General features: G+C 49.2%; 1 protein-coding gene across 8 annotated transcripts in view; it reads left to right on the top strand.

Annotated features, from left to right (window-relative positions):
• Nucleotides 1–26,381, top strand: part of NAV2 (neuron navigator 2) — a 403,679-nt gene that overhangs the window by 14,167 nt on the left and 363,131 nt on the right. The gene's annotated exons all lie outside the window — the stretch shown is intronic.

The following is a 26,381-nucleotide window of genomic DNA, read 5'->3' as shown; positions in this document are numbered from 1 at the left end:
GTCATTTCCCCCAACCTCCAAAGTCTCTCCTGCTCCTGGCTGGCAGACTCTGGAACCTTAGAACTGTATCACAAAGATCCTGTTTCCTTACCTCTTTATTTTGGAGATGATGAAGCCGAGCCTCAGGGCCTTTGCACTTGTTCTTTCTGCCTGGAATGTCTTCCCCAGATATTGCCGCTGCCCATTCTCTTACCCTCAGTCTGTGCTCAGATGCCTCTTTATCAAAGGCGCTTTTTCTGACAACCCTATATAAAATAGCAATCCATCCTTTTGTATCTCCTTGCCCTGCTTTATTTTTCTCCAGAACCAGAGCAGTCTACGCTAGACATGTTGTGTATTTATTATCTTGTGTCTTCCTCTATTAGACTTTCAGCTCCATGAGAACCAGGGCTTTGCCTCTCTTGTTCACAGCTGTATCCCCTGCACCTAGAACAGTGTCTAGCACATAGTAGGTGCTTACTAAATATTTAGTGAATAAACAGTAGGGACTTGTACAGGATTCCAAGCAGGTCTGGGATTAGCATCTAGGTCTGACTCGCAGTCAAGGACTCTTACTTACACTATTTCTCCAGATGCTACTAAGAAATCTACAGTGTGTCCCTTAAGATGCTAATGGGTCCAAATGTCCTCCCTTTGACAGTTTTGTGTCTTTTGTAGGGGCTCTTACTGCAAAGGGTGGATGAGTGTCTTAGCGCAAAGATCAGCGTCTTAACGCAAAGATGTAGATGAGTTAGGTTGTCTGGGAAATGGGAATACTTGTGATCAGGTTGGGGAATCCTTACCGTGTGAGCAGACTCTTATTTGGTCCAAGTTGAGAGCTAGATCCACAGTAGAAGAGAGAGGTGAGAATTGGATTTGCCAGCGTATATTGGTTCTTTTGTCTTCAGTTTTCCTTCTTTCTTTCCCCCCCTCCCCCTCCCCTCCTTCCCCCTTCCCTCCTTCCTCTCTCCCTCCCTCCTTCTTTCCTTTCTTTGTTCTGGCTACTTTTTGTGCTTTAACCCTCCTTAATAAAAGTATGGTCTATGGATCAGCAGTAATAGCGTCCCCTGGAGGCTTGGTAGAAATGCAGAACCTCTGGCCTAGCCCCAGACCTTCTGAATCAGAATTTGCATTTTAACCAGACCTCAAGATATTTCATAGGCAAATTAAAGTTTAAGAAGCAGAAGAACAATTATGTCCTCACCCCTTCAGAAGTACTTGAGGGAAACCTTCCTATAAATACTCAGTTGCATCTTCTGTCTGGAGGCACAGGCCCCATTGCCTCTAATAACCCTACCCTCTGATTAGGGATGGGAGGGATGGACAGGGCGACCCTAGAAGAGGGTACCATAAAAGAGACTTCTAGAATCTGTGGCCGCTTCATTTCTTGCATTGCTCTGTCTTACTCACCTGTGCACTGGGCTTTGTGGCTAATGCTTGGTCAGCGTGATGGGAGGCTGTAATCTGCCTGGTAACTGCAGAAGGAAGGGAGATCTTCTTTGGCCTGGGAATTCAGGATCAATGGACCTCAGCTCTCCTCTCCGCTGGTGTGCTCTAGGCTGGCCGAGATGGCATCTTTCAGGACCTGGAGGCAGTTCCATCCCAGCCCTTTCAGCAAAGGGAGGACAGCCCTTCCCCCCTGTCTAAATAGAGCCCAACTCCCAGGATCCTTTGCTGTTTGGAAGTCTCCTTCCAGTTCTCCTTGAATTGCAATAGGAAATTGCATTGCATGATTCTAGCATAGCTCCGTGAAGGAGTGCGCCCCAGAGAACCAAGGGGAGCGGCTCGCTCCTGTGGCCATGCTGGGGTCTCCATCCCCACCTAGGGAAGCCCTCTGAATGGGCAGGTGCCATGCAAATGTAATCTGTCTCCCTGCTGAGACGTTTCTTTCCGTCAGGCTGCGGCTGGGTACTGATTTGCGGAAAGCCCGTTGATAGGAGCAGAGCAGATTAATTGAGCCCCTGGATCAGGCTGTTTGGTGAAATTATTGTCTAATGCTTTTAGAGGTGGGAGTTTTTTTGTTTTGTTCTGTGTAAATCAGGGCTACTGAGAAGCTGCTTACACGGTCACCATAGAAACCGCCCATCCCTGAGCACATGCCTGGCCCAGTCAGGCGTGGGCCACTGCAGGTGGAGGAAGAGGACTTGGTCACCTTGCTCTGGAGTCCACAGGAGGGAGGAAGGTGGTGGAGAGAGTCAAGGGGGGCTTTCTGTTCCTCCCCCGCTCCCCTAGACTTGTCTCATTTAACCCCATCCAAGTCACCTGGAGGAGGGACATCCCCAGCCCCCCTCAAGTCCAGACTGGGTCCTGATGGGAACAGGGAATCTGTCCCATGACTGAGAGATGATGAGTCTGATCTAAGATGTTTGTGGGAGTGTGCATACGTGCACGTGAGTGCACAGGCATGCGTGCGTGTGTGTGCGTCCAGATGCTCCCCGAGGGGCTAGAGAAAAGCCATTTCGACCGCTGGCAGCACCCTAGCATGTGAGCAGTGTAGGGAGGCTGAAAGAGCACTGCTGTGGGAGTCGAGAAACTTGAGTTTTCTCTCTAGACCTACTTGAGCAAGCCGCATGACCTGGGCGCGTGGCCAGTCATTCTTTGCCGGGACCACGTGGAGCTGTCAAAACAGAACACACGTCCAGACATCTCCCTTCCAGACATAGGCCTGGGGTGAGGCTTCGGCATCTGTATTTCTCAGGGCTCTGCAGGGCATTCTGATGCACAGTCTGGGGTGAGAGCTACTGGAGTTGAAACCAGCTCTTTCAGAGAAGTCAGGACAATGAAGTGAGTGAGAGCAAGTGGTCACGGCTGCATGGACCAGGGTTTAGATTCCGGCGCTGCCCATGTAAGGTGAATTGCTGATAAACTTGTCCTTTCTTCCTCATCTGCTCTAGAGGCATGAGAGTCACGACCTCACAGGGCTGCTCTGAGCCTCAAAGTGCATGAAGCATGTGGCAAATGCCTGGCATGTGATGAGTTCTCCGTAAATGTTAGGTCTCAGGTGTGTGTGTTTGTGTTTTCTGCTGTACTCTAATATATGGACAGAAACCTCTCAAGTAAGTCCAAGGAGAATGCAATTGGGAAATGAGATGGCAGAGCTCAATTATATTAGTGTAATTTGGCAATAAGGAAACCAATTAATTCATTCTTTCAGACAGTTATTAACAGGAAAGGGAGTGCAAAGAAAGGTCCTGCGGGGCCAGAGAGCGATGCCAAGCGTGCCTCTCTTCCTCCACGGCAGTGCTTCTTAAACTCCACTGTGCATCCGTGTGACCTGGGCACTAGTTAAATATGCAGAATCCTGGGCCCCAGCCTCAGAGATGCTGATTTTGTAGGTCTGGGTGAGGCCCAAGAATGTCTGTTTTTGGCAAGTGAATGTGCAGAAGATGGTCTGCAGCCCTCACTCTCTGACAGAGGCTGGTCCGGAGGGAAAGATCAACTTAGATGATTAAGAGAAGGAGGGAGCTGGGTGAGTGGGGGCAGGCAAGAATGGGAGCCTAGACAAGGTGAGAGGAGTTGGGTTTGAACACATGCATGCGAGATGCAGAGACAACAGAGCAGCGTATTCAGGATTTTGTGTGCTGCGCAGAGGGTGGAGGGCTCTGATGGACAGGGAGCCCTGGCTCCTCTCCCTGCCGCCAGGGGCCAGGGTTGCCATGGAGGGTGGGCGTCATACCAGGACGTCAGCCGCTGGAAAGGGTTAACTGGGACTCCTGGCTAAGGGCTGTGAACCCAGGGTATGTGCCCCTTTGTCCCCTGCTTAAGGCCCAAGCTGGCTGCCTGTAAGCTGCCTGGCAGTGCCCATAAAGTTCAGCATCTGTCTCTCTGTTTGCTCATTTGGACATCAGAGCGCAGGGACAACCTGGGGGTGGGGAGACCTGGAAGGGTAAAGTCATTATGAGATACTCAGGACCCCAGAGTCGGGTGGCAGAAGGAGCGCCAGAGATGAGAGGTGGAGTTGTGTGCTGTGTGTCATTGCTCTTAATCACGGGCTGTGTGAGCTGAGAGGGGCCTGAATCAGAGTGCCAGGTCTACGAGGGGCCCAGTGTCCACTTGTGAAGGCCTGAACCAAGATATCCCCCTAGCAGTGGCCTTTGGATCTGCTGGTCACAGGAGAGCACATTTCCTGGGGTCTTCCGAGGATCAGAAAGAGCTATAAGAAGGGATAGAGGGGAAGGGAACATTTATTCAGCACCTGCTGTGTGCCAGGCTCCATGCTACATGCTTACATGTTTCACCTCATTCAGTGTCCACCTTAGGAGGTAGGTATCAGGAGTCTCATTTTACAGATGGAGAAAGAGAGGCTCAGAGAGGTGAAGCAACTTGCCTAATCCCACACAGCTAGGACTTGGCAAAGCCTGGGCTGGAACTCGCTCTGTCTGGCTGCGGCGAATCGCCCTCAGATGCTCAGTGAATGTAGGGGAGGCCCTGCTGCTCAGCCCTCAGGTGCGGGCCCCTCGGAAGCCTGGGCGCCCCGGTTGGGGCAGGGGCGCGGGGTGGGCAGCGTACCCTGGAGTCCCGTGACGTGTGGGGCATTTCGGTGCCCTCCGTCAACAATCCAGTCTTCAGTAACGCTGCCCTGGCTGCCGTCTGCTTTTGCCACAGCCAGAGACCCCACCCACACAGGCGAAGGCTGCGGCCAAGGGCACCCAGGATGGGGGAGGTGCCCTCCAGAGGGGCCTCTGCAAAGCCCCTGAATGGCCCCATTGAGGCACAGGCAGGATGACAATGGCCCGTTGGGGCCCTCCGTCTGGGTCCGCTGAGCTGAGAGGGCTGGGGCCCAGCAGGCAGCACTGGCTCAGAGGCCAGATGCGACTTCCAGGGCAGGGAGCCAGCGCCTCTGACGCGCTCTGAAATGCCAGCCCCGCTTACTGGGGAGCAGCCAGCGCGGACTCCACACTCCTCCCTGTGCCAGGAAGACTGCAAACCCGGCTCCCAGCCACAGGCCGGCTCTCAGCCTCCTCCTGTGCCCGGGCTGGGCCCTGATCCGCGGACACTGGGGACTGTGGGCCGCTCTTTCCAGGGTCCCCTCGATCCTCAGGGGCATCATTCTCAGCCCATTTGGAGAAATAACACCCACCCCAGTAACTTAGGGCACCCACAGGTGGAGTGGCTAAGTAAAACGCAGGCACCCAGTTAAATGTGAATTTCCAATAAATAGTGAATAATTTAAAAGTTATGTTTAAGTATGTAACAAATATAAATAATCGGTAAGGCCTGAACCAAGATGTGGGTCCATTTGGTGTGTCATGGACACACTTAAACTAAAAATTATTGGTTGTTTATGTGAAATTCACATTTAACGCGGTACCCTCTATTTTCCGTTGTTAAATCTGACAATCCTAGCTAGGGAAGCCATGATGGGCACACGCGTGGAGGCGCTGGGACTCGGCTAGATTTTCGTCCGTGCCGCCAAGGTGGGGCACGTGGAGGAGTCCTCTCCTGCACACACTCTCCACCTCCTGCTTCCCGTACCTGGGGTGCTGGCTGCTACACTTAGTAGGCGCTTTACTGAAAGGCAGCCACTGCCCCATGGCTCTTCCTCACCCCCGCTTCCACGAGCTGCATCTTTCTCCCCCAGATCCCACAGTGGCAAGGGAAGCTTTGAGGTGCATTTCCAGTTGGTGACTATTTACTGAGCACCTGCCTGTCACACTGGGCTGAACCCTGGCGGCTTAATGGTGAATGAGCCACATGTGGTCTCTGCCCTCAAAGGAGCTTACAGGCTAGTAGGGGAGACATGCAGTGAACAAAAGAGCAATGACGATTCAGCAAACCGTGAACACTGAGGGTGGGGTGGAGCGAGTCACAGACGGGCTCTCTCTGAAATCCCAGGAGGACATCTCACCCACACCTGCACAGCCATACTAACACAAAGAATAGGGGTCTTGGAGTTAGAGGATCCAAGTTGAAATCCTGGGCCTTACCGCATGGCTGACTATCTGTGCAGCCCTGGGTAAGTCATTGAACCTCTCCGAGCCTCAGTTTTCCTCATCTATCAAGTGGGAACAATACATCTTGCCTCTGGGACTGATGTGAGATTCCCAGTAAAATAGTGAATGTGAACATGTGCTGCCAATGCAGGGTTCTAGATGGAGGGAGTGAGTGAGTGAGTGTGTGTGTGTGTGTGTGTTGGGGCATGGAGGGTAGGAGTGGAAGAAGAGGGGAAATACCGGGGGGCCAGGAATGTTTAGGCCCCAGGCCTACTCCATGCCCCTCCGTCCTAACCCCCTCAGCACACTGGTTCTCTGCCTGGCATTGTTATTGTCAGGTTTTTTTTTGTTTTTTTTTTGCGGTACGCGGGACTCTCACTGTTGTGGCCTCTCCCGTTGCGGAGCACAGGCTCCGGACGCGCAGGCTCAGCAGCCATGGCTCACGGGCGCAGCCGCTCCGTGGCACGTGGGATCTTCCCGGACCGGGGCATGAACCCGTGTCTCCTGCATCGGCAGGCGGACTCTCAACCACTGCGCCACCAGGGAAGCCCCCTATTGTCAGTTTTTTAATATCATTCTCCTTCTGTCTCAGATGAATAACAGTGATACCAGATGTTTATGTGGTATTTTACTTTTTGCAAAGCATAATGATTAAGAGCATGGACTGGGGATTCAAACAGGCCTGGTTTCAAGCCTTGTCTCCGCTCTATGACCTCAGGGAAGTACTTAACGTCTCCATGCTTAGTTTTCTCCTCTGTAAAATAGAGCCTCACAGGTGTGGTTGAGAGGATGGAAAGAGACCAGTCACATAAAGCCCTTAGTGTGGAGCCTGGCACATAGCAAGTGCCCAAGAAATGGGCCGCTATTAACAGGGTCTTACTTGAGTATCTTAACACCCTTGTGAGGGAGTAATTATTAGGTGGAGAAGTGAAGGTCAGGGAGCTTAGATAACCATCCTAGAGAGGTATAGTCAGAGGGATGGCTGTGGAGGCTACACCCCTGGCTTCTCTGGAGGCCTTTGGTCCCCTGGGCTTCAGGGGACTCTCTTCTAGCTTTCATCTGGATGCCTCTCTGAGGAGTAGCTGGTTTCAGGCCCTCCTTGCCCAGTCGTGGTCTGGTCCAGATACCAGGGTGTCTTCTGAACATCTTGACATGCCTGCCTGTGCTAGGCCTTGCCCTGCCCAGCCCCCTGGGAGGCAGAGAGAAAGAACATCCTTTAGGAATCTGAGGATTTATGCACGTCGCACCATCCATTCTTCCTCTGCCGGGCTTGACGTCTGAGATGTGGGCATTTTTATTACCCTCTTAAACCTTTTGGTCACCGATGCCTGCACAGTTATGCTGTTGGCATGGATGCTGGTTTTATTGTCTTGAACAGAAAAGCACCTTTGAAAAGAGGGGGCATTTCTGAGGAGTGGGTGGGGTGGGCTTCTCACAGGAGAGGCCTTTCCACCGACTGCTTCACCCTCCTGTGGGGAGCAGGTGGATTAAATTGCTACTTCAGGTGATACTCTGGTTTCCAATAGAATAATGATCAACAGCCCATGACTGTTGAGGGGAGGGGAAGGGAGCTCACCTTTACTGAGCGCCTGCTATATGCACAGCACTGTAGTGGGGCTTCTTTCCCAGCATCGGGTTAGGTCCCCTGACTACCCTCTAGGGTCAGGCCTTAGACCCATTTTGCAGATGAGCAAAACGCGCTGAAGAGGCTGGCTGATTTGATCTAGGTCGAGTGGCCGGTAACTGGTAGCACCAGCTTTTGCGCTCAAGAGCGTTTGGCTCCAGAGCCCACGACTGGCTGTCTGTCACCCACACACCTGGATCTGCGTGTAGCATCTTCGGGGACATAGCGTGCTCCACCTACCAGACAGTGGGCATTAAGCCACTTGGTGCCGTTAAGTGCCCAACCTCGGGACAGAGGACGTAGGCTTCTGAGGAAGATGGGACAAGAGCTGGGTTCTGATCTCCCGTCTTTCCTTAAAGAGGATGAAGGATTTGGATACGTGGAGGGAGAAAGGAGGGTTTTCCGAGGACCGGAAGAGCCTGTGCAAGGCCTAGAGGCAGTGATGATCATGGCCATCATGCAGTGAGGGGTGACACTGAAGAGGCGTGCTTGGAGCGAATGTATATATGGGAAGGTTATGTTCAAGGCAGGCTGGAGGCTGGAGAATGAGGGCCTTGGAGACCAGTCAGGGACATTTGGTTTCAGTCCCAGAGAGTGAGAAGCCATGATGGGATTCCAAGTAGGGGAGGGCAGGCTGAAAACAGTATCTAAGGAGATCATCTCAGAACACTGCGATGAAAAGGCTGGAGACTAGAGGCCTGACCAGGGATTGTTGGCAATCTTAGCACTAATATTGATGATGGTGATGGTGATGGTGACAATGGCCAATGCTTACTATGTGCTAGATACTATTCTAAGACTTTTACATGTATTAACTTGTTAAAAGATTGCAGCAGTCTTATAAAGAAGGTACTATTATTAGCCCCATTTCACAGATGAGGAAACTGGCACAGAGAGGCAATAAGGGCTTGGAATAAAGATGGGCATTGAGGCTGGAGAGGAGCAAGTCGACCTGAGAGTCATTGGAGGAAGAACAAGCAGAGGACTTGGCGCCCCGTGTTGAGGAAGAGATGAAGGAGGGGAGGCTGTGTAATGACTCCAAGGGAAGCTGTTGCTTTTTTTTTTTTTTTTTTGTGGTATGTGGGCCTCTCATTGTTGTGGCCTCTCCCGCTGCAGAGCACAGGCTCACGGGCCCAGCCGCTCCGCGGCATGTGGGATCCTCCCGGACCGGGGCATGAACCCGTGTCCCCTGCATCGGCAGGTGGACTCCCAACCACTGCGCCACCAGGGAAGGCCAGCTGTTGCTTTTTGATAGCAGCCCATTTCCCGGTGGGTAGTTATGGGTGAAGTGACCACACAGCCAGCAGAGGCAAGATAGCAATTTCCTCAGTGCCTGTGAGAAAATGTAAATGTAAGATTTGAAAGGCAGAATATAATAAACCAGTGCCAGATACAGACAGCTCAGCATGAGCGAAGTCATCAGCTTCAGGACGGGGAGGATGGCTTAAGAGAAGGGGACCTGGATGGGTCAGTTTCAAGAAGGCTCGTGCCAGCAGTTTCCTTCCTTCCACGTGCTGCCTCAAAACGTCACTGCCCTGGGTCCCTTTCTCTTGAGCTCTTTGCCCTTCCTTCCTACTCACACTCAGTCTGATGCAAAACAATTCATGCTCAAGCATTCCTGACCAGCTGGGTTAGGTATCCGTCTTTCCAGGTCATGCGGTGGCATTTTAACAGACTTTCGGAAGTTTGACTAATGGAGATGGGGAAATGAGTAATTCCTGTGGGCTGGGGAGGGACAGGAGAGGCTCACACATCCACCCCCCCTCCCCCCCCCCCAGAAAAAGGTACAGTGAGAAAGCTGGAGTCTCTGCCTGGGCCTGGAATCAGAGGCCTTGGACCTGGGTCCCCACTAAAGTCACGAACCGCACACTGTCTAGGCCAGGTCTGCCATGGAGGGCTGGGCCAGGCCCGCAAGCCTCCTTTCAGGCTGGCGGTGTGGGAAACCCTTCAGCCCTCCAGCCCCACCTCGGTGGCATGTAGTTATTATAAGCACAGAACCTCTGGTCAGCCAGGCCAGAGTTGGGTCCTGGCCTCATGCTTTCTTCTCTGTGACCTTAGTTTTCACATTTGTAACTATTTGTGGATAGTAATAATACCTTCCTCATAGCGTTGAGGGGACTAAATCAGAGAAGGCCTGTAACGTGCTTAGCCCAGGACCCAGCACGTAGTAAGTGCTTACTAAACGTGAGCTGTAGTTGTCGCTCCAGCCCCACTCTGAACCTCTCCAGGAGACCTAAGACTTCTCCATGGGTGTTGTGACTAAGCCTGGTACCTGGCAACTTGGTGTCACTGGTGGCAGTGGTGCCTGCCCACTCTCCCTGGCTCTCTCAGCCAGATACATGGGTGGTATTGGGGTTAGTGTTGCCCTGGGAGCAGCCCTTTCCCCTGGCATCCTAGACAGGGTCTGGTAGCATTCCTTTCCAGCCCTGCAGAGGTTTCCATCAGAGGTAATAATTGTTCCAGCCAATACTTACAGACCACCTACTGTGTGCCAGGCACCGGACTGATGAATTTAATCCTCACAACTATTCAGGAAACAAACACTGTTGTTACCCACATTTTATATGGGAGGAGATGGAAGCACAGCAAGGTTAAGTCACTTGCTTGCGCTTGGAATCGTACAGCCGAAATCAGAAGCGGGACTCAGACTCCTCACTTCTATGCTGTTCTGAACAAAGGAGTTTGAAGCCTTTCCCTCTGCACGACGCGTGAGATTTTAATAACTTCCCGATAGCCCAGGAGGTTTGCTGTTTCTCTGAGCGCAAGGGACCAGAGCCATCTGTTGGGTGCTTTTTTGAGGGAGCTGGTGTGACTTGTTTCAGGGTAAAATGCAGAGAAATAGCATCACTTTTTTTTCCTCCCATGGTAAAAATAAGCTGCAGGGATGGGAAGAACAAGCTGAAGTTGGGAGGCTGACATTGTGGAGAGGAAGGTGCCTGAGTACTAGGGGCTGCCCACCTGGGTGCCATCTGCTGCCATCTGCCCCATTTGGGGCCTACATCAGCCTGACCTGCCAGCACCTGTCCGGTCGCCAGCATCAGCCATCCGAAACACAGGATCTTTCCAAAGAGTTTTTGCTTCAAGGCAGCTCAAGGGGCAGAGAGAGGTCCATGGGGGATGGTGACAGTTCAGAACACATTGTCCCTTCATAGTATGCAGCAGTGACCATGTATCTCCCCCTGTCTGGAGCTGGTTGATACCAGCTCCAGGCACAAACTGGGCATGGCTTTTGATCATGAAACATGTATTTTAAAAATGAAAAACTAGAAGTTGGTGAAGTTGAGATTATGTTAATGTATGCAGTTTCCACTGCTGCTAGGATTAAAAATAGCTTCCTCCTAGGAAAACTGGAGCTACTCACTGTCAGTCTGCCTTCTAGACCACCTCCTGTTGGGCTCCAGGGCTGCTGGGCTGGACACAGGGCAGCTTGCATGAGGACCTCCATGGCTGTCCCAGGCCCTGGAGCTTTGCTGAAGCAGAAGCTAAAGAGACAAGAGCAAAGTCTTTACCAGTATGTTTAATAGAACCTGATCTGCTGAGCTTCAGGGAGAGCTCTTATCAGCATTAAACACCCGGGGAATATTCTTGTCCTTCTCAGGGAATAGCCTGGGGCACCTAGCATCTGTGCTAAGCAAACATACTGATTGATTTGGAGATCAAAGTCAATAACCATCATTTGTTGAATGCCTACCATGGGCTAGGATTTTTTTATATATAAGATTTCTCATGTCTTGCTCATAAGAAGCCTACAAGGAAATTACAATTATATCCATTTCACAGAAGGGATACCTGAGGGTTACTCTGTATATTTGACTTGCTAACAATCAGAGAACTAATTGGTGGCAGAGCTGGGATTTGGACCAGGTATCTACCCTCATAATCGCTTTGCCAGCCTGCCTTCCCCAGCCATCTGGATTTGGGCAACAAAATGCAAGTACAGTGTTGACCCTTGAACTGCACAGGTCCACTTATATGCAGATGTTTTTCAGTAGTAAATACTACAGTACTACATGATCTGTGGGTAGTTGAATTCCCCATTGCAGAACCACAGATACGGAGGAACTGGTATACGGAGGGCAGACTACAAGTTATACCAGAATTTCCCACTGCAGGGAGAGTCAGTGCCCCTAATTCCTGCATTGTTCAAGGGTCAACTGTAATTTGGAAAGATTTGGGGACCTCTAAACAAATTCACAAGGCCCCTAAAACAAAATGCTTACACTCCACTCCCCAGGAAGGAGGGAGGGAGCTTAGCCCATGTCACTCAGCCAGCAGACTGGCAGAGCTGGGATTCAGACTCACACCTGCCACCTCCAAAGCCCGAACTCGCATGACATCTTCTGCCCCAACTCTGCTGTTCCAGGTGTTGATCATGGCTACCCTTTGTGTTCATTTCAATCAGATTTCATCAATATAAACATTGGTGGAGTCTTCCTTTAGGGATTGCATAGGCAAAGCCTCCCCTAGGTTATATTAGGGCCCCTGACAAATAGTTTTCAGGGGTTCTTATCTATATTAAAAATGTTTGTTGCCAAAAGTCAGTGTGCCAGCACCATCTGGTTGGGGCAAAACCTCATACGATCTCATGAAAGAACTTCAGTCCCAGCCAAGAGGATCCACACTCTCGCTCTCCTAGAATTGAGGCCCAGTCATGGAGCCCAAGACACCATTGGGGTAATTTCTGGAAGTCCTTGGGGCATCTGGTCAACACCATGAGCGGGTAGAAGTTCAGAGGGGTCCCTGAAGGGAGAACTGAGAAGAGGGAGCCCCACGATTCCAGGTGTTAATTGGGGTGTACTGGCTGGTCCCAGGCTGTGGAGGGAGACTGAAAATTTCTAGGAAGGCACTCAAAAGCCTGATTTTTAAATAGTGAGCACAGAGACAAAAAAATATGAGGGAAAGAAAGGGAAGAAGGGAGTGAGTCTGTCTTTTTATTAAACGTCTTCTATATGCCAGGTACAGTGTTCAGCAGGGTGGAGAGGGAGAGGCCAGGATAAGGTGAACCAGGAGGACAGAATCCATGCCTTCCTGGATCTTACAGCCTGATGGGGAAAACAGGCATGAATTACATCATTACAAGGAGGAAGGGACAGAATGAGTAGGGAGGCAAGGGGCCCATCTATCTAGTAGATAATTCCAAAGCAGAGTAACATGGTGGAAGGTGGTATACCATGATCACAGACTTTTGGGTCAAAGAGACTGGATTCAAGAACCGTCCTTGACTTATATACACGACCAAATGTAAAATAGCTAGCTAGTGGGAAGCAGCCGCATAGCACAGGGAGATCAGCTCAGTGCTTTGTGACCGCCTAGAGGGGTGGGATAGGGAGGGTGGGAGGGAGACGCAAGAGGGAGGAGATATGGGGATATATGTATATGTATAGCTGATTCACTTTGTCAGACAGCAGAAACTAACACACCATTTCAAAGCAATTATAGTCCAATAAAGACGTTTAAAAAAAAGAAAAAAGAACCGTCCTTGCTCCTTCCTAGCTCTCCGCCTCTGTGCAAGACACTTAAACTCTGAGCTTAGTTTGCTCATCTGAAAAATGGGGAAAAGAGTTCCTACCTCCCAGGGTGCTTGAGAGGGTTCAGTGAAATCGTGCACGGAAAGAAAGCCCTCAGCTGGAAGTCTGCTGCGCACATAGTGCCCAATGAATGGTGGCTGTTGCTAGTTATTATCTGATTTCTCAGGCTTAAGTAGATCCAAAGCAACTGACTAGGAGGGCCGGGGTAAGTAGGCACTTTGACAGCCCAGTCAACAGCTGGCGGTGAAAGCACAAAGGAAGAGGGGACTGAAAAATCCACTGTTTTCTCAGCCCTGAGGGCGATTAATGATGGTTGTGACGCTTCTTGAGCCACAAGGAAGAGGTAAACTTCTGTTTAACGTATTCTGATTTTTGAGGTGAGGGTGCATAATATAGGGCTTTTGGGGGGATAAAAAGGGCTCTAAAAATAACAGTTTGGATGCTGGGTAGGTTTTCCACGTTGTGTGGCCCAGGCAGAGCAGGAGCCCCTAGATGTATGTGCTCTGAGGATCCATCTGGAGCCTGTCAGCCTTGCTCAGGCTGGGTTTCCAGTTTGGGAGATGTAGATCTTCAATGGGGGTGACAGATGTGGGAGCGGCATATCCAGGAGATGAAGAGACAGCTCCATCTGCTTGGTTCTGGAGAAGGTAGGGAGACTACAATCAGTGGGTGCTGGCTTTTCCTAGTGAGGAACTTGCGGGTGAGATCTCAAGGCAGAGGCGGTGTCTAGCCAACGTAGACACCTAAACTGGATATCCTGACGCCTGGCGTGGTGGCTGCAATTGACAGATAGGGTTTGTTTGTTAGGGAGGACAGTTCCCGGCCACTGTGAGGGGACCTCTGGGTCTCTCCCCTAGAGGAGGTCACACGGCTTTTGGAGCATGGGCTCTGTGAGAGTTCTCTGAAGGTGTCTTAACTACTGCAAATGGGAAACTTCTGCTGCTATGCTGTTCGGCTGCCTGTAGGAATGCAGAGCTATATGCTGGAGCCCAGAGTCCCCTTGGAGCACAACAAGTTAGGTTCTGTCCCCTGGGCTGCACGTTGTACCTGTTGGAGAAGAGGCAGTAGCTGGAGAGAACACACAGCTTATACCAGAAGGAACAATGTAATTAGAAACACATACAAATCCTACCCTCTCCTCTTATAATCCTGCTGTTGGGTCAGTAACATTTAAAATCACTTAACCTATATCAGATTCTATGTCAGTCAGTTCATGTACGTGTTCTCATTTAATCATCATGTCAACCCCACTAGACAGATTCTCATTCTGTTCCCATGTTAATGATGAGAAAATGGGTAAAGAGAGGGTAAAGTGTTCAAGATCACACAGCTAGGAAATGATAGAGTAGGAGTTCAAATTCAGGTTTGTCCCCCTTAAGTATTACTTCAGAGGTCATACTGAGGCCCCTGAATCCCTGTTTTGAGGGTCAGTGGCAAATGTTTAAGGTAAAGTTGGCAAGCAGATGGCCCTCAGGCTGCATTAGGTCCGTGGATACATTTGTTTGGCAAAAACTTTTGGGAATGACTTTAAGTAGTGTTCTCTGTTTACCACAGTCCCCACCACTCCTAGCTGTCTTACACCTGGCCAACTGCTTGGCCCCTCTAGGAATGTGAGCTTACTATTCTTGGCTAAATCTTTCTTTTGCTTGAGTCAGTGGTTGAGTCAGAGGGATTGACAGTGTCCTAGGGGGAAAAATACCCTCTTTTTCCCTCTTAGGAGGAAAGAAGAGCTGGCAGTTCCAGACTTGGCCAAGCTGGGTTGAAGAATTTCTCAGGGCCTTGGGTTTTGCTCTTACGCTGGGAATTCAGCTTTTGTGAATTCAAGTTTCACAGTGTATCTGAAGAGGACTATGGGGAAGGGAAATGCTTTATTCTGCCCTTGCAGAGGAAAAGGAAAGTTCTCCCATACTTATCAGTGCTCCAAGCCGGCACAGCTCGGAGGGTGGCCGTTTGGCCCACAGTGAGGAAGCATTTGCACTGTGCACTTTTGGGGGCACCTACTATGAACAAAGTAAGGTATTGTGTGACGTGCTGGGCGGGATGACTGCCTGCAAGCATCCAGGGACGATGAAACTTATTCACAAAGAACTAATTAAAGGCATACTGTACTAATTTGCGGTGGGCCTTGAAGTTTGGAGCGTTTTTTTTCAACAGAAGTAGGGTACTTGGCGACCCAGGTTGAGGGAACATCACGAGCAAAGGCATGGAAGTCGGAAAACACGGGAGACATAATCAGGGAAGGAGACGTACTGATGTTTGGGAAGATGCAGAAGGAAGGTCAGTCAGGAGAACCAAACCACAGCAATCCTCGCTTTGGTAGCCCAGTCACTAATAGTAGCATTTATTGAGCACTTACTGTATATCCAGGGCATGTTAAAAGCACACTCCACATATCATCTCCTCTGATCCTCACAATATGCCTGTGAGGGAGATACTGTTTCTTATCATTATCATCAAGTTTGCAGAGTAGGAACCTGACGCAAAGAGCTCAGGGTCATGTTCAAGGTCACCTAGCTAGTAAAGCCGAGCGTCTGGCCCCAGAGCCCCTACCCTAACCTCTGCCCTGTGCTGCTTCCAGTAGCAGCCAGCAGCCCCAGCATGGCGGCTGTGAGACTGTGGTAGGAGGTGAAGAGAGTGAGTTAGACCCTGTCATGGCACCGTTTTCAAAGTCTGGAATCAGGACCCTTTCCTGGATGGCCTCGGCCTCCCCTAACAGTTTGTCTTCTCCCACTGACCCCTCCCAAGGCCCTTATACTCCAGTCTAGCCAAACTCTTTTGGGAGAGCGTGAACTGGGGAGTTACGTGGGCTTAGGTCAAATTCTGGGTTACTGCTAACTGCCTCTGGTGACTTTGGACAAATTATTTTCTAGCCTCATTTTCCTCATCTGTAGAACGTGGGTGATAATAGCTCCTGCTCATAGGCTTGTTGTGAGAGCTGAAGGAGATAAGTGCACTTAACATGGGATCTGGTACATAGTTAGTGCCCCATAAACAGCTGCTTTGAGCACAGAATTAATTTCACACGTGGTCGTCACCTAGGCCCAGGATTGGCAAAGGTGTGGGTGTGATTTGCAGCGTTGGCTCACGGACTCATGCTGCCCTCCACATGAGATGCTCTGGGTAGGACCTGGAGGCTAACGTTTGATGCATCCTTGCTCTGCCCAGTGCCTGTACCAATAGCTAGGGCGCTGGTGCCAGGAAGGTTACAGGAGCTGGTTGCCATCCACTGGGACCTGGGCTGGTGTCAGCCCTGCCTGTCTCTAGATAGTGGGAGTAACGATACTTCGATCCTGGTGCCCAGACAGGCAGGTAATCAAGAAACCACCTCTGGGGCTTCCCTGGTGGCGCATCGGTTGAGAGTCCGCCTGCCGATGCAGGGGACAAGTGTTCGTGCCCTGCCGGTCCGGGAAGATCCCACATGCCACGGAGCGGCTGGGCCCGTGAGCCATGGCTGCTGAGCCTGCGCGTCCGGAGCCTGTGCTCCGCAACGGGAGAGACCACAACAGTGGGGCGCCCGCGTACCGCAAAAAAAAAAAAAAAAAAAAAAAAAAAAAAGAAACCACCTCTGCCCTGGTCCAGACAAATTCACATGTGGGCAGCCGACAAGCCCAAGTTCCCCACTGCTGCCTGGGAAGCTGTGGCTGCTATTGCCATCTGGTGGTGTGTTGCAGCAATGCATGCGTGGAGACTTCGGCAATATCATTATAAGCTTGTAGCATCCTGGGAAGTGAAGGTCCAATTCAACGTGCTCACAGTACAGAGGGCAAAACTGAGATCCAGAGAGGGAAAACAAGTGAAGTTTAGGAGGAAGAGCACAGTGAGAGGAGTCATGTGACCTAGGTTCAAATTCCACTCCCGGAGTTGGGATTTCAGACATATGACTGAACTTCGATGAGTCTGTGTCTTATCTAAAATGTAATGAAAATCCTCCACATCTACTCACAAAGCCATTGTGAGGCTCCCATGAAGGGCTTTATAAACTGCAAAGGATTTTGTAAGTGGGGGAGGTGATGGTTACGGGGTTGCAGCAGCAAAGAGAGGTCAGTGCTTCTGAACTTGTGAGTCAGGAGACTGGCCTTTCAGCTCCCCTGACCTTATTGGGAGGGACCACCGACCACCCAAGCCCAGCTTGGAGATAGGAGCAGGACTGATTGTGGCTCATCCATCTTTGCCGGCCCAGGATATCTTAGGGTGGGTGAAGCACAGGGGTCTCCAGTCCTGGCTGTGTGTTCCAGGTCCTTCTTCCTCCTGAGCCTTGTCTGTGAGCTCCTTACCCAAAGTGGAAAATGCCTAGTGCTTGTAATTCTCAGTTCTGGGCATGGGAGCTTGTGACTGGGTTTCCCCCGAGGACAAAACTCTGGGTCTGAATGAGGGACAAGACACAGCACTCCAAGATAAGGCCACATAGAAGGACTGGACTCAGCCCCAAGCTGCTTCTCTTGCCCCAGGAATGTGATGGTATCTGGACCTGGACACGAAGCATTAGCTCATCCCTTTCTGCTAATGGACAGAGGGCCAGTGTGCTGTGTCAGGCGGTCATCTCAGCGGCTTCTCATTGTCCTGCTGCAGCAGCTGCTGGGCTGGTCCAGCTCAAGGAGCCTGGGGTGTCTTTTTGCCCCACCAGCAGTGGAAGGTTTGGGTCAGGCTGGGGCCATCCCCATCCTCAGGCCATAAGGGTCCTCTTCAGGCTGTGATGTGCTCCCCTGCCCATAGCATCGCTTTCCCCTCCCCTGAGTTCAGATGCATTTGATGTTTCTTGAGTACCTAATATGTGCTAGACATGGTGCTGAATGTCTTCACAGAGCTTGTCTCATTTCCTCCTCAAAGAAGACTTTTAAGGGTGGGGTAGTTGTTCCCATATTACAGATGAAGAAACTGAGGCTTCCAGAGGGTGCCACTCAGCTAGTGAAGTGGGAACTTGGTTTTAAGCCCGAACTTTCTGCCTCCTTGTATGTATAGAGTCTAAGAGTGCAAGACCTTCCAGAAAAAGACCTGGAATGAAGGCCCACCCTAGATTCCCAGGCTTCTCTGAGCAGAGAGGTAGGATCCCAATGACACAGTTTGCCAGAGACCCAGTGAGATGCTCCCCTGCCAGCCTCGCCCTGGCAAGGCCTTACCCTCCAACCAACTTCATTCCCACTCCCCTAGTGATCACCTCTATGAAGTGTGCATCCTTCCAGAAATTTTTGTACAAAAACAAGCATATTCAAATACATCTATTCTTTTCTCCCCAGTTGGAATCTCCCCATACACACCCTTCTACAGAGGTCTTTCTCTCCTCACTGTCTCTTGACACAGAGATCAAATGCCCTCTCTTTAACTGCGTTATTGCTGTCCATTGCATGGCTGTTGGCGCTACACAGTGTATTGGCTATTGCCCTCCTGATGGACACTTCGGCTTGTTCCAGTTTTTTACCATCATGAACAACGTGCTCATTATACCTTTATCTGTGCACAGTTGCACAGGAAGGACTGTAAGATGGATTCCTGAAAGCAGAATTGTTGGGTCAGAGTACATACTATTTAGATTTTACTAAATACTGCCAAATGGCTCTCCAGAAAGTTTGTACCAGGTTATACTCCCACCAACAGTGGGAGTAGAGAGTATCTCCGCCTGCAAAATGAGTCCAGTGGTCAGGTTGGACGACAGCTTAGAAGGTATGATTCCAGAGGCATCCAGAAACCGCTCCCCCTCCGCCCTCAGGAATCTCCCTTTCCATCCAGCCATGGTGTGGGGAATTCCTACTCATTCCTTGACCTGGACATTGTCTCCAGAAGATTCTGATGTCTAGGAACAGACATCAGTCTCAGAGGAACAAAGCTGGGCTCTGGGAAGGGTAACAAGGGAAGCCCATTTGCATTCATTAGCAGTGGACTTGGTCAGGGCTGCATTATGACTTTGATGGGCCCTCACTTTTGCCTTTGTGGACTCCTTCCTCTATCAAAAACAGATTTAAAAAAAGTAAATTTTATAACTGCATTGGTATAAGACCAATATATACTATATTGGTCCTATACAAATATAATCCAGGCTGGATTATATTTATTTTTTTTCTGATTACAAAAAATTTAAAACATTTTCACGGGCCCTAAGCACTGTGCCTAATGGGTAAGTTGGCCCTGGACATGGCCCCCAGATGAGCCCTCCACACACCTGCTTCCCTCCCTGTTGTCATCCTCCCTGACTCTGGCTTTTGACACTAGGAAGGCACGAAATTCAGGCCATTTAGGTATAGTTGACCATCACATAAAACACGGGGCAACGTTTGGGTGATCACTAAGAAACTTGCAGTTTTCAAAGTGTTTTCACCAACATGGTTATCCTAAAGCATTATACCCATTTTACAGATGAAGAAATAGAGACACTGACACAGAGAAAAGAGAAGTGACGTGTCCAAAACATATGGCTAGTAAGAAATAGTATTGTAAAGTCAGCTGAAGCCTCAGCCCCCTTCACACCCTCCTGCAAGACCAGCTCCGCTGCCCTGACTCAACTTAGATGTCATGATACAACTTTGTTCTCTGAACATAGTCAAGAATGCAACTTTACAGAAGACAAGGCAATGACAGTGCCACATCCTGACAGGCACACAAGTGGAGCTCCACATATTTGGGTGACATATGGAAGCCAAGTGCTTTCCGAATCTCTCCCTAAGTAACTGACTTCAGTTTGTGAGTGTGTGTTTTTTTAAACTAGAGTAAAATTAATTGTCACACATGTCTGGAATCTCATTTTAACGTAAGTAGAGCATGATTAGAAATTCGGAATTAGTTGGCTTGGCATTAATTACCTCTCTACTACACTTTTTATTTATGGAGTGTGTTTACTGTCATTAACTAGGAGAATGCTGAAAAAGCATGGAAGGAGGATTAATCAAAAGAAGGCAGATTTAATAAGGAGTTGTGGATGGCAAAATTAGAAATGGATTTCTTTCCTTTTTATTTACATTTTATCTGATTTCCACAACATTTTCATTCATCTAACCCCTTTGCCAAGTGCCCCCTCCATTTCTCTTTAAGAATTCTGCTCTCACTCCCCTCTTGTTGCCATATCCACAGTGTCAGTCAGTCATATCCACCTTCTAGAATGCTCCCTCCAATCCCGACTGAGAGGGGCCACAAGACTAAGATTTATAAAGCTAGGCTCTCACCATGTCCCTCTTAAAAAAGCCGTGATGATTATTATCATTATTGTCTACCTTTTATTGAATACTTATTATGTCATCACTCATATTATTTTACTTGCCAATAATACTTTGGGGTAGGAATAATTATATGCAGTTTATAGATGTGAAACTTGAGGCTCAGAGAGGTTGAGTCAGTAATTTGAGGTCACACAGCACAGATGGAGGACTCAAATTAATCACCTTCCATCACACTGTGCTATTCTCAGACAGGACGACAGAAAGGACTGAATCAAGCAAGCTCACTAGATAGCCAGGGGTGGACAGGACCTGGGACAAGAGCTGAACATCCATGCTCAGATCACCCAGTGTCCAAGCTGCCCTTGGGAGGAGGCAAATCGACTTTTGTCCCATTCCCGGCCTCCTTTGCTTCTCCCTGACTGTCTCCAGGCAGTGATATTGATCTGGTTTCAAGATGTTTGGTTTTTTGAAACTAAAACTCAAGTTGAGTTGGGGTAGGCTATTCACTTAATACTTTGCCTCAGCAGTTATTTCCCTTCCAGGAAATAGCCAGTGTCACTTTCCCTCTTGACAGTGATCCCATCTGGAAATCGAGAACTCTCTGCCTAGGTGGAGACCTGGGAGGGCCTAGAAGACTCGGCCGTGCTGCCAGGCCCCTGCCCACTGCCCCCAGGGCCCCACTGACCGGGTGGCAGGGAGATTGTGCACAGCCCAGGAAACCTGAGCACACGGGCGATTGAGCGTGGCATTTGCGGGATGTGCTGGGCATGTAATGAGACCTTCTGGAGGCTTTGTGGGAAGGCTCTGATGTGCACTGAGGCCTGGGACAGGGCTGACCAGTGGAGTGGTGGAGCCAGGGAGATTGAATTTCCTGCAAGGAATCACCTCCAAGTCGCATTTGCTTCCAACTTGTTCACAGGCCCTTCCAGATGCCCATGTGTGCCCTGGGCTCTTCACATCCATCCCATGATACAGTGAGGCAGACCTGTTTACCTGCATTTTACAGATTAGGTAACCAAGGGTTGTGGAGTTCAGCTAAGCCAGCCTTGGTTATTCAGCATCTGAGAGAAAGACAGGCAGGCACAGGAGACCTGGAGCCCACCTTCAAGGAATCTGGGAGAGGGAAAAAAAAATGCCCCTGGACAGCTGGAAGTGAAACAACTTGGGCTGGGGTTGAATCCCACCTCTGCTACTTCCCACTGTTTAACCTTTGCTGAGTCTCAGTCTCCTCGCCTGTAAATTGGGTATAATAACACTTGTACCACGAGCTCCTTGGAGACAAGAGCTGTGCCTGCCTTGTTGTCCATCTTATTCCAAGCACCTAGCATGGTGCCCCGTACAGAGTAAGTGCTGGATAAACACCTGTTCATTGAATGAACATTGTTGTGAATAGACAAGGTGACGATATGAGCAAAATACTTCTTTAGGGATTCATGGGAAGCACTCGTGGATGGGGGCTTTAAAACTCCCTGGAGGGCTGAGCACAGCTTCTATAGAGAGCTGCAGGCCAAGGAAAAGTAGGCTCAGAGGAGAACAAGGGCATCTCAGCCGGGCTCCCAAGGAAGATCGGATGCTGAAAAGACAAAGATGTGCATGAACACGATCGAGGATACTGACAGGCAGAGATGGGGGAGGATTGACCAAACTACAAGACTGGCAACTGGCAAAAGACCGGATTGGAACCCAGAGATTCTAACCCTCAGAGTGTCATTTCTGAACCACTCTTTTAAGTTTCACGGACAGATTGTTTAGGCATCCACTTGTAAGATGCTCTTAGAATTTCAAATGGACTCGTTTTTAGCGGCAACATCACACTGAGCGTTTGACAATGATTGATTCATTTCTCAGTTTATTTTTAATAAGCTTAAAGGCTACAGTTGCTAATCGTTTATAGACATAGTTAATGCAGCATTTATAGTTCCTGACTCCGCAGGCCCAGAGCTCATTGTGTCTTCATTAGAATGATGAAACCAAGAGGTGGGAGGAGCTGGGGACGTCCCTGTTGCAGGTTTGTCCTCACCTCTTTAAACATCTACTTCGCCACTCCAGTCACCGGCTGCCGCCACTGAGGTCCCAGTTTGACTAAACTGTCATTCCATTTTATTACAACTTTATTCTCTCTGTCCTAAGCTGGTTGATGAGGTGCTTGCTAGTAATTAAGCTCACCTGTCAGAGTTTGGCTTAAGTCAGAATGAAGTACCTTCTGCAGCTTCCCTTCTTCATTTCCCTGGACGTCAGGGCATCTGAATTAAGTTCCTTATGGGAACAATACCTGACCCAAAAATGTTAGAACAGGGGTTACCGAGCTGGACATTCAGTTAAGTTACCTACTTGTCATGACTTAGAAGAGCTGTGAGTTCTCAGGCTGCTTGAGAAAACTATTCATTTGTGAGGAAAACTGAGTTCCAAACCATAATAGCCAGTGGAAGCAATTTCTGGGATCACAGCATTCAGATTTGATATTCATTTGTCCCCCAGAGAAGAAATTCAGGCAAGTCCAGAGACTTTGACAAAGAAAAGTGCAAAGTCCACAAAATCTTTCAGGGCAGCTTGTCATCTGCGGGGAGGCCTGCCTCATGTCTGTGGCTTTGGGGGAGCCGTGGCAGATACTTTGTTCCTTCTGATGGGCCATATGAGCCAAAGGCTAGATGAAGCTTTGTTCTTGACTCTTGAAAATTATAGTCTGATGTACTTCAAAGGGATTCTAATGAGGACATTGGAGGCACAAAGAACTCAGCTCTGCACATTCAGTTTTCAAGTCCCTGAAGTTTGGTGCTACTTGATGTCTCTAGCTAACCTCGTGCTCTTTCTGCCTTGCTTGTGCGTGGTGGGATGGTCTTAAAGGACCTTATCGTTCTCACCTTCCTTTTTCCCTCTTTGCCTCTGATGCGCTCCTCTCGCCTCAACAGCTCCTTTCTGAATTCTTTACATGCAAGGTTTGGCAGAAACAGCCTTCCTTTCTAACATGTTTATTAAAGACATTTTCTGAAAGCCAATCAATCCTGACCTTACTCACTTAAACAAATGTTCCTTTTCTCTCACCACGGCCATAGGTCTCATTTTTTTTTAATGTATTTTTCTCTGACTCTCCTGACCTTTTGAACAATTCTTTAGCCTTTGCCAGGAAAGAACTTGCTATCCCAGGCTCTGCACACATTTGCCACCTCTGTCCTGGTAGCTTTTCATACTGATGAGAATCTAGGCAAACTCTATGCCTCCCTCACGCCACCTTGGTAGCCTTCAGCCACTTGTTCTTTCAATGCAATTTCCAGACCAGTCCCCAAAGTAGGAAGTTGCAGAATGTCCAGTCTGGAAGGGACTTTATCAATAGCTCTATCCCTCACTTCAGATAGAGTAACTGAAGCCCAGAGAGGGAAAGCCACTTGGCCAAAGTCACACAGGAGGCAGAGACAGAGTCACTCTAGGGCCCCAGTCTTCCTCTTAGCCCTTTTTACCTTCAGGAATCATTTCTACATACAAAAGCCAGACTGGAATTCAACATCCTTACTGAATACAAATTGTACCTCATTTATGGAGTGCGTTAGCTGTGTGCCATTCATTATGCTAAGTGCTTTTAACATATACCTCATCTAATTCTCAGCAGGTACTCTTTGAGGTGAAATCCATTTTACAGATGGAGGAACTGAGGCAACGGTATGCTGGAGCTGGCTAGTACTGGCTCTGAAGAGCCAAACGTGTGTCTCTTCCCAATTCCATGTTCAGTGATTTCATGCTGCTAACTGAAATCAGCCACAGTGGGAGTATTTACACCACAGAAATGGGCGAATGCTACAAATCAGGGCTTTTCTCCATCCCCTGCCCCCCTCTCCTCCAGGAGATCCAGTTTACCGGCATACTCCTGGGCTTCCTATAAGTTTGCCCAAGGACACACAGCGGGGATGTGACAACGCTGGACCTTTACCCAGGGGTGTGTGACTTCAAAGCCTGAGCTCTCAACCATTACCCTGTATAGTTAACAGGGCCGAGTTGTCAGACTCGATCCTCTTGGGCTGGAGGTGGCGGTAGGAGACAGCTGATCCACAGGACTGTGGCAGCGTATGAGGTACCCGTATGCAGAGGGACCGCACCTGGCTGGCTGGGTCTGGCAGCCCTGGGAGCATGTCTCAGATTCCCTTGCTCCAGCGGCACTGGCTTCCTTGCTATTTGGGGGTTTTCCAAGCATGCTCCTAACACAGGGCCTCCTGTCATTGCTGTTCCCACTGCCTTAAATGCTCTTCCATAGATCAGCACAAAGCCTGCTCCGTCACTTCTTCTAGTCTGTGCTCTTCCCTGACCAACCCATCAAAAACAGCACCTCAGCAGTCTCCATTCACTTGCTTTAGTTGATTTTCATAGTACTTATCATGGCCTGTCTTCATAGCACATACGCGTTTGCTTTTTGTCTTTCTCAACCAGGTCCGTGAAGGTTGGACCTGTGTCTAGTTCACCATCATAGCTTCGGAGTGCAGACTAGGGAGGGATCAGATAGGTGACTTAAGGAATCTCAGCCGTTATTCTACATCACTGTTGCCTTTCTCAGACTTGCCTTAGGTAGTCAGCTACTAGCTCGTATTCATTTGTAAAGGTAAAGGGCTTCTCCTTGACTCTCTGATCTCATGGGATCTTCAAAGTCTACGACCATCTTCTCTCCACCCTGGAGCTGTTTCTTTCATGTTCCCACCTTCCCCCCTCAAGTAGGCCAACAGTCACATCTGTCAATGCTGATTTGCTAACAAATAATTAATCAAACATTTTACGAAGGAACCTTTGACCCCAAGAACTAATTACATTCCCATCTTAGAAGGCGAGTGTAGCTGTGTCCTTTAAACTAACTCTTTAAGCGGATGATTGGGACCGACTGAGTGTGACCTTTAGGGAAGCAAATACGAGGGGATTCAGGTAACAGTCAGCAATGGAGTGGCTGCAGGGATCCTGGGCCAGGTGCCTGTTCACTCATTCTGACCTGGAGGGTCACACCAATGCGCTCTCCCACATTTCCTGTGTCATGCCTGGCAGTAAATACATAATCACTCACGTGCATACACACGTGCACACACACGCATGCACACACACACCTTCCTTTCTGATTTCAAACATTTTACAAGTCCGTTGTAGAAAATTGAGAATACATGGAAAGACTAAAAGAATAGTTAAAAAATTACTTGTGATCTCACCCCTGAGCTCACAACTGTGAATATTTTGGTCAGTTTTCTTTTAGCCTTTTTTTCTATCAATTACCATCTATGTATTTTCTGACCTATATTTTAAGAAACTTAATACATCATGGACATCTTTCCACGTGATTAAATATGCTTATACACAGTCGCTTTTAGCTGGAGAGTATTCAGTGTATGTAGGTACCATGATTTAGTAATAACGTTTGGACAGTTCCGGTGTTTCCAGCTCTAGATTATTACAGATGATGCTGTGATGGAATTTCTCACTGGTATGTCTTAGACCAACAGGGATTAATCTCATAGTCCTTAACTTCAATTACTACAACTCAATGCTGTGGACTGAATGTTTGTGTCCCCCCACCCTTCCAAATTCATATGTCGATGCCCTAATCCCCAATGTGACTAGGAGAGGGGGGCCTTTGGGAGATAGTTGCGTTTAGACGAGGTCACAAGGGTAAAGCCCCTCTGATAGCATTAGTGTCCTTATAAGGAGATGAAGGGACCAGAGCACTCTCTCTCTTTCTCTCTCTCTCTCCCCCCTATGTGAGAATACAGTGAGAAGGCAACTCTCTGTGAACCAGGAGTACTGTCAGCATGAGCCCCACCATGCTGACACCCAGTCTCCAGACCTGTGAAAAATACATGTCTGTTGTTTAAGTCACCCAGTCTATGGTGCTCTGTTATCACAGCCACCTCACTGAGACCTCCTTCCTCACTAGAATGGCACCTATATGGCAACCATGATTTTACCTCTGGGCCTTTGCATATTCTGTTCCCTCTGCTTGGGTAGCTCTTTCCACTTCTCCCTCAAACTTTTTTTTTTTTTTAATTTTTGACTGTGTTCGGTCTTCGTTGCTGTGCACGGGCTTTCTCTAGTTGTGTCGAGTGGGGGCTACTCTTCGTTGTGGTGTGCAGGCTTCTCATTGCGGTGGCTTCTCTTGTTTTAGAGCACAGGCTCTAGGTGCGCGTGCTTCAGTAGTTGTGGCACAAGGGCT

Source organism: Pseudorca crassidens, chromosome 9 (genome assembly GCF_039906515.1).
Source record: "Pseudorca crassidens isolate mPseCra1 chromosome 9, mPseCra1.hap1, whole genome shotgun sequence".
Classification (NCBI taxonomy): Eukaryota; Metazoa; Chordata; class Mammalia; order Artiodactyla; family Delphinidae; genus Pseudorca; species Pseudorca crassidens.
The sequence above is the reverse complement of the archived record's forward strand: the minus strand, read 5'-3'. Positions and strand labels throughout refer to the sequence as shown.